This window comes from Pseudopipra pipra, chromosome 16, assembly GCF_036250125.1.
Source record: "Pseudopipra pipra isolate bDixPip1 chromosome 16, bDixPip1.hap1, whole genome shotgun sequence".
In the NCBI taxonomy this organism is placed as follows: Eukaryota; Metazoa; Chordata; class Aves; order Passeriformes; family Pipridae; genus Pseudopipra; species Pseudopipra pipra.
Genome location: NC_087564.1, coordinates 1078309 through 1085875, shown reverse-complemented (window position 1 = coordinate 1085875; position 7567 = coordinate 1078309).

The window sequence follows — 7567 nt, the reverse complement described above, 5'->3', positions numbered from 1 at the left end:
CTGCATAAAAACATCAGTCACTGCCCAGGCTCAGCCTCAGCAAAGAACAAATTTATGCAGAGCCACGATAGAAATTCATTTCCCTGAGTTTTGCAGTGCCGGGATTTCACGGTGTCTCCCGTTACACTTCAGAGGCAATTTTACAAGGTGGATCTTTAGAGACTTGAATTCTTAATACAAAATAGAAGTGGAATATGAAAGGTTGAAGAATATCTTCTGAGCTCTCCACAGATGGAAAGAAACTGCTTTCCCTCATGTCGTTTGTCTCTTGCAAGTAGCTAATGACATGCATTAGATACAGGGCCAGATCCCAAATGTACTTCCCCAGCTGCCAATGATTTTCTTTATGGATCCATGGATGGTTTCTTTGTGCTGTGATCCTCTTCACAGCAAACTTTGCACAAGTGTAGGAAGGACTCTGACTGCTGCATCTGATTGCAGGAGGGTGAATCATTAGCAGATTTCTAAACAGTTTAAGTAGAACAGAAAACAGAATCAAGCTGTAAGGCCACTGTCTGATTAATTAGAAGGGCAAGGGTAAGAATTAGGCTGGCAGGAGTTTCCCATGTGAATTATTTTGCAATGTGATTGCAAAGGAAAATCAAATTGGGCAAGTTATGGCAAAAATATTTTTGATTGCTTTTTGGTTGTTTTGGGTTTTCTTTTCAATTTGGGACAAATGATTTGGTTTGTTCTTTTTAATGTAATAATTTTCAGACACAACTGGAATCAGGGGGAGAGATTGCAACTCCTCCTGGATTCCATGAGGCAGGAAGGATTCTGTGCCACTGTGGGACACTGTTAGTTTCTTTGCTTTTATTTAATTGCACCATAAAAACTTGGAATGAATGCAAAACATTTCTCTTTCCATCCCAGTTGCCTTTGTTTCAATTTGCTTCCCCAAAATTTCCTCTGAGTAAGTGGGAGTGAAACCTCTGCCTCCTGCAGAAAGAGGCGTCACTGCAGGTGCAGCCATGGCCAAAATCTAGTTTAGAACAGAGGAACCGGTTCCTTACTCAGTGGATATTCAGCCTTCTCTAATGGATCAGTGTGGAGCTTCCCACATGTAATATCCAAAACACAAGGAGCTTCCGTGCACCTGGCCAGCCTTTGGTGAGGATGGGGGACCCCACGAGGTGCTCCCTGGGAGCTGTGATGACATCTCCTGCATGGAGCCTGTGTGCTCACAGGGGAAGCTCTGGGTTTCCCCTGCGGGACTCAGAGCAAACCACGGCCAGAAGCAGAGAGAGCTCCTGCCTGGCACAGCCTCGCTGAAACAGGAGCATCCCTGGGCAGCTGTGGGCGTGTTAGTACCTTGTGTGAGCTCTGGCTTTCACTGACACTTCCTGGAAGTCTGGGCTTCTTCACTCCCCCGTGACCTGGAATGGGAAGGCAGAGCTCTGGGGAGGCCTCACCTGCAATTTTGGGGCAGTTTGGGGCACTGCAATAAAAGAAAGATCTGAAGCTGTTAGAGAACGTCCAAAGGAGGGCAATGAAGATGATTAAGGGCCCGGAGAGGAAGCTGTGTGAGGATACTGAGGGAACTTGGTGTGTTCAGCTGGAGCAGAGGAGACTGAGGGGAGACCTCAGTGCAGTTCCAACTGCCTGGGGAGGGGCAGAGGAGGGGCAGGGACTGAGCTCTGCTCTGGGGGGACCAGTGACAGCACCCAGGGAATGGCTGGAGCTGTGTCAGGGCAGGGTCAGGTTGGATCTCAGGAAAAGGTTCTTCCCCCAGAGGGTGGTTGGGCACTGCCCAGGCTCCCCAGGGCAGTGGGCACAGCCCCAAGGCTGCCAGAGCTCCAGGAGGGTTTGGATGATCCTCTGGGGCACAGGATGTGACTGTTGGGGATGGGCCTGTGCAGGGCCAGGAGTTGGACTCGATGATCCTCATGGGTCGTTCCAGCTCAGCATATTCTGTGATTCTGTGATTCTCCAAGGATGAAAGACTTCTTAGCAATTCATTCCACAACAACTGTGATCTTTAGGAGCAGACAAACACTCATCTGCAAAGGAAAACACATCCGAAAGAGCTGCTCGATGCTGGTCAGTCACCCAAGTCAGCTTTGGGTTTTCCAGCCTGTTTTCAGTCACAGGATTAGCTCATGGTTCTGCTGGTGCAGTACCTGAGTCACTGAGCAGTACAGATGATGGCACCACTCACAAACCTGCCAGACTCCAATGAGGTCCTAAAGATGCTTGAGTTAAATGGAAGGAGCCATTGCATCTCCTTTGTGCGATGACCAAAGCAGTGGAGGCCACCACAGAAGACACAGACAGAGCAAAAGCTCCAAAGCTCCCTTAGTTGAAAACTAACCTTGTAAAAGTGCATTTTCACTGCATAGCCACAAAGCTGGTACAGGGTCCTCACCTCTTCAGATGCCACACAGGCTCAGCAGCAGACTGGTTTCCACCTCCCAGCCTTTTTCACCCCCAGTTTTGAGGTCCTGGGTGATTCCCACTGAGTCAGAGAGTAAACTTTTCACTTTGTTGTGTGATGACCATGATGAGGATGGAGAGCTAACACTCATCCAGCCTAAGTTCAGACCTTAATTAAATCCCCTAACCTGACTCTAGGTGGTCACTTGTCCTGGTGGAACCAGAGCCTGGGTGTCTCTGACATGTGGATCAGACACCATGTGGGGGGTATCATCAAGAGGGACCCCATTTTTTAGGTTCCAAACACAAAAAGTGGGGTGAATTCAGGCACAAGTGACATCCTTGATGTTGGAAATAAGATCTACAGCAGGCAAACCACAGGCTTGTAACTCAGCTGCTGAACTGGCTTTCCTCTTACTCCGGTGTAAGTTAAAATAAAAGACTCTTCCTGCAAAATCACCCCCCTGTTGAATTCCTGCTGTTGGCATTACAGTTGCACTGAGTGGTCCAAGCTGCAGGTGAGAACTCGTATTTCAGGCACTGCACCAGCACTCTGAACTGGTTCCTTCCAGAAGCATGTGCTCACCTGGCACTGCATGGCAGCGTGAGAAATCTGAAAAATCCTGTCCAGCTAGTCAGACACCAGGTGTGGAGATCACATTTTCTGCTGTAAATGAAGATATTTTTTAAAATCCTGTGAAATAAAACATTTGCAAGGGAGCCTTGGTGTGAGAAAAGGAAGTCGCTGATATGCCCGTAATTGCAGTTCTGCCTTTATGAGCTACAAAATTAGCAGGATTTCCGTAAGGGGGTAACAGAAGAAGCTCGAGCAGGCAGATCCAGAGAGACCAGCACGGGAATGTGTTCAAAGAGCTGCCTTGGGCTCAGCTTGTGTAATGTGTGGCTGAGAGCTGGCCAGGAATGCACCAGGCACGCTGCAAGGTCCAGGCCCTGTCCGAGGAATCTGCAACACAACACCGGCAAACTGGGAGCCAGGACATCCCTGAGGAGGATGTCTGCATCAGGAAGGAAGAGAAGAGCAATAAACACAGTTGTGGAAGCAAAAAGGTTAATGGAGGACATTGGAAAACAGGACAAGAGGGGGCAGGATGGAGAAGGGACAGCCTGAAGGACATCAAGAGGGGACAGGAAAAGTGAGAAGGAAAAGAAGCTAAATCTCAGTTTTTAATATTATTCCTTGTGGATAAAAAAAATGGGTTTAAATAAGTGCTTACTGTCTAAGTCCTGCTGTTGTCCTGCTGCTCTGGCATTGATTGTTCATCAGGGATGTGCCCACTGTGCCATGACCTACGAGCTCATCACCCCACGCTATGTGAGGCAGAGAGCTCTGCTCTGCCCCCAGCCAGCTGTGCCCCAGCAGCACCTCGCTGTGCTCCTGAGCCCTTCAAGGCATGGTCCAAACTTCTTCCAGATCCTGGAGCCTGATGGCACCAGGAGGGTGAAGCATCAGGTCAAAACCTCTGAATGTGCCTTTCTGGCATCGCCCCAATGCTCCAGCAGCACCACAGTTAAACTATTACCCTCTGCTGATATCTGTCTTCAATAATTATAAAATTTCATTTTCTTTGTGCTGATGCCGTAACTGAGTGATCTGGAAACATTCCCAGAGAGAAGAAAACTGTACTCTGAAGACATTTATTTTAATGTTTTTATGAGGCCCCCATAGAAGACGATGCTGAGATGCCTAAAGAGGCAGCATTAAAGTGTGGGAGCTTCTCCTGCCAGAGGCACCTCATGCTGAGTCTCTGACAGGTCCACTTTGCCTCTAATGGGCTCCTTCATGCTGCTGTATGCCCTCTGTAGCTGATTGATAGCTTGATTTTCTGTGCTTCATCTCAGATGACTGTTAGTCAGCTTGGCTTGGACTTCTCCAAGCTGAGATAAGAGCAAAGTTGCCAGGATTCCAGAGAAGGTCTCCAAGGGACAAAGCTTTCCTGATGGAGTTTCAAGATGTCAACCTGAAGCCATTTTCTAGAAGAAAATTGAAGTGGAAAAAAAAAAGAGAGAGAGACAGTGGAAGAATAAAAAGTTAAGACAAAAGGTTTCACATGCTCTGGAGTGAGCACTTCCCTGGCAGGTCCCCCGTGAGGCTGTGGCAGTAGAGCTCCCAGGCTGTAATTGCAAATGAAATATGGCTTTTCAGGGCAGTCTTGGGTCCAGGCTAGAGGGAGAAACCAGAGAATAAACTCCTGGGAAGTTGGATTTGCCAGTGGATAAGCTGGGTGAAGAAAGTGTGCTCTGGGCTGTGCTGGGGAACCTCAAGTGACCCCATCCCAGGCTGTGAGGGGACCCAACAGTCATCAACGAGCCTTCCCCTGAGCGTGACACAGACCCAAGAAACCAAACTGTCGGGGTTGACAGAGAACCTGTCAGCAGCCTGGCAATTAATGACGAGGAATTTAAACAACTTTAAGGAAATATTTACTGTAATGCCGGACAGAACAAACGTAATGCAGCCCAGACCAAAGGTCAGCAATCAAAATGTGCATAATACCACCAATGACAGTGTGCACAGTGTCCTCAGGTCACCAATGACAATAAGCACAGTGTCTTCTGTGTCTCCAGTGAAAATATGTACTGTGTTTTATGCTTGAGACTTTTGACCGATTGTGTTGTGGCACGATAGTGTACAAAGAGTATAAAAGAAACACTTGAGAGCAATAAACAGCTTCCTGATCACCTTACACCTGGACTACCTCTGATATCTGTGTTGTTTTGGCCGTTCCGACTTTAAAAACGACACCAAACCTCACATCAGGTGCTGGTTTTAACACTCACAGGCAGCAGTGAAGCTTTACCTCACTGAAAACAGTCTCTTCATAATCACAACCAGTACAAATTGAGTTCAAAAGAGTGTGTTAAAGTCATTAACTGAAGACTGGGTGAGGAAGTTCTCCATTCCCTGGGGGTTATCCATCAGGGCCCAACACTGCACTCCATTAGCCTTTCTGAAACACGCAGGGCATGTGTTTGTAGAGAACACGGTAATTGCTTTAATTACAATTCTTTTGATTAGCAATTTTTATTCACTGTCAAGAAGGTTGCCTGCTCCTGCATTTGCGGAGAACAGTTTTTATCCCCTCCTTCTCAGAAACGTGTTTGGCATGAGATCCTTGGATCTCTACAGCCCCTCCCTGCAGCAGAGCACCAGGTGTTTGTCTGTGTGTGTGTTTGCATGAGGAGAACCATCATAATTTGGTCCTTTCTAGGCCCTCTGTAACACTCTGCATCCTCAGAGCCACAGCATGGCTGAGCTTCCATGAGCCACCAGGCAACTGTTTCCCTCCTGCCTCTTCTGATCTCAGACAGGCCCTTTATTTGCTGCCCTCTCACACCACAGCACTTGCTTTGATCACATCATCCAGTCCCAGAGGTGAGGTGAGATGGGCTGACCCTGGCTGGGGGCCAGGTACCCACCAAACCACTCTCACTCCCCTCCTCAGCTGGAGAGGGGAGAGGAAATGAAGTGAAAGGCTGGTGAGTTGAGATAAGGGCAGGGAGGGATCACTGAGCAATTACTGTCACGGGCAGAACAGGCTCAGCTTGGGGGAAATGAGTTTAATTTATTACCAATCAAATCAGAGGAGGATGATGAGAAATAAAATTAAATCTTAAAACATTTCCCTGCCCCCTACTTCTTCTCAGGCTCAACTTCACTCCTAATCTCTCCCTCCTTGCCACGCAAACCCAGGACAAGAGGAAACCTGTTTGCCAGAGCAAAACCATTGCATTTCCAGAGCTCACAGCGGGTAGGAAGGATCATTTGATGCCATGGAATGAGGAAAGAGGTAGGGATAGTGCCACATAGTGTGTTGGAAGAGTGCAGGACCTGCATGGAAGAAGACTGGCAAAGCCACGAGTGGTGCTGGGGTGAAGGGAACAGGTTTAATCAAAGAATCACAGAATCGCAGAATATCCTGAGTTGGAAGGGACCCACAAGGATCACCCAGTCCAACCCCTGGCCCTGCACAAACATCCCAACAATCCCACCCTGGTCCTGACAGCGTTGTCCAAACGCTCCTGGAGCTCTGGCAGCCTTGGCGCTGTGCCCACTGCCCTGGGGAGCCTGGTCAGTGCCCAACCACCCTCTGGGGGAAGAACCTTTTCCTGAGATCCAACCTGAGCCTGCCTTGACACAGCTCCAGCTGTTCCCTCAGGTCCTGTTGCTGGTCACAGAGAGCAGAGATGGGAGCTGCCCCTCATGAGGAAGCTGTAGGCTTCCAGGATTTTTTGCCAGATGCTCAGAAAATAATTTTACTCAAGAGAATTCTGGAATTTCCTTGTTGGCAGGTGATCCCGTGGGAGGTCAGAACCAAGCACACAGGGGGACAGTGACCAACCTGGACAATCACACTGGAAGGAGAAGAGTGGGATTAGGAGGGGCACTGTGCAGGGCCATGCCTGCATACATCTCATGCACATATGGAAAGACCTATCTCAGTCCAGCTGAGGTACAGGGCCACCAGCACCCTTTGCGTGGCCACCTGTGCATGCACCCCCACATGGCTAATGATTGGCAGTTTGTCCTCACTGAAGGTCACACAGGGACGTGTTGCTGACATTGGGATGGAAGGTGCTGTGTCTTCATCAAGGGCTCCAAGGGTGCAGAGTCAGATATTCAAAATCTGAGAGACAAAACTTCTGTTATTGGACAAAGAAGCCAGGGGTGGACACTGGGAACAAGACATGTGGGACTGCCAAGGCAGAAGGTATCTGTGACACTGCACTTACAAAACATGGATAAAATACAGAAAAAGGATGGGAACCTCTACTGCAGCCAAGGAACTGTATGAGGACAACCTGCGTGGGCAGAGTGTTCCCATGTTGATTGGAATTAAGCCTGGATTAACAGCAGTCAGGATTAACAGCCTCCTCTTGGGAATGTACCAGGGGAACTCCACAGGACTGTGGGGTCTGAACCTCCTCTGTTTGCAGTTCCATCAGCAGGAAGATGGACTTGCTGGGCAGCACAGTCACCCCGAGCCAGGCTCAGAGCAGAGAGCACTGCTGGTGGAGCTCTCTGTGCTGCCCTGACCCACTCAGAGAGTCTCTCATCTAATCTTGGGAAAAAATTAGTGCTCTTTCAGTTTGAGACCTGGCAGAGGCAGCCCCCAGTTCAGGCAAGTGTGGAATCCCCACTAAAGGCAGGAAACCCCAGACTCAGCATCAG